This window comes from Cherax quadricarinatus, chromosome 81 (genome assembly GCF_038502225.1).
Source record: "Cherax quadricarinatus isolate ZL_2023a chromosome 81, ASM3850222v1, whole genome shotgun sequence".
NCBI classification, from domain to species: domain Eukaryota; kingdom Metazoa; phylum Arthropoda; class Malacostraca; order Decapoda; family Parastacidae; genus Cherax; species Cherax quadricarinatus.
The window spans coordinates 20669342-20670800 of record NC_091372.1 but is presented as its reverse complement, the minus strand read 5'-3'; positions in this window follow the sequence as shown (position 1 = coordinate 20670800).

Below are 1459 nucleotides of genomic sequence, written 5' to 3'. Positions count from 1 at the left end.
CAAATTCTATTAATTATAAATGGATCTAATTTATATAAACCAAAGGAAATATTCATATTATTGTCAAAACTGCTTTTTATGAAACAAGATTCAATTATATTCCTGTCGACCATGGACTTGCTTGATACTACTTTCTCAACTTTTTGAAAATCAATTGGATGGTTAAAATCTCTTACATGAATAAATAGAGCATTGGAATCTTGTCCAGTTCTAATGCTATATTTATGTTGTTTTAATCTTAGTTCGAGATTTTTACCAGTTTGACCGTAATAAACTTTATAGCAAATTTTACAAGGAATCTTATAGACACATTCATCAGCATTTTGGGGGGAATTCTTAATCAAAAGTTTTTTTACTGTATCAAGATTTTTGAATACAACTTTAATATTAAAAGTCTTAAGAAGAGAAGGCATATCAACCAAGTTTTCATGGTAAGGGAGAACCAACATATTTTTAGTTGAATAAGGCTGGTTAGTTTTGATGTTACTTCCTTGTTTACGAAAGTTCCTGTTGATGATTTATTAAGTTTCTTATCTGAAGAACTCGTTAACTATGATTTACCATTGCCAGTTCCAACTATCATTAAACTTATTAAACTTTGCATTGTTGATGCAAAATTTGTATTTAATGATAAATTTTACACTCAGAAGTTTGGTATGGCAATGGGAAATCCTCTTTCACCTGTTCTTAGTAACCTATACATGGAATTTTTTGAAACAAGGTTGCTTAACACAATCCTCCCTAATAGAGCTAAATGGTTCAGATATGTTGATGATATTTTGTGTCTTATGCCCAAAAATGTAGATATACACCATTTTCTTGGAAAATTAAATAGCTTAGCCCATTCTATAAACTTTACTGTTGAGTTTGAAGAAAATAACTCATTGCCTTTTCTAGATGTTTTAATTATTAAGGGTAATAATGAATTCAAATTTAAAATTTACAGAAAACCTACAAATAACTGTTCCTATGACCACTATTATTCCTCGCATCATGATAGAGTCAAACTGTCTGTTTTCTCATCAATGTTTTTGAGAGCTTTACGAATTTGTAGTCCTGAGTTCATAGATGAGGAAATATCCAAAATTTATGAAATAGGTAATGATTTAAAATACCCAAGAAATGTAATTGATAAATCTTTTAAAGTTGCTAGGAACAATTTTTATAATCCAAAAAAGGGCAACCAGCCTTATTCAACTAAAAATATGTTGGTTCTCCCTTACCATGAAAACTTGGTTGATATGCCTTCTCTTCTTAAGACTTTTAATATTAAAGTTGTATTCAAAAATCTTGATACAGTAAAAAAACTTTTGATTAAGAATTCCCCCCAAAATGCTGATGGATGTGTCTATAAGATTCCTTGTAAAATTTGCGATAAAGTTTATTACGGTCAAACTGGTAAAAATCTCGAACTAAGATTAAAACAACATAAATATAGCATTAGAACTGGACAAGATTC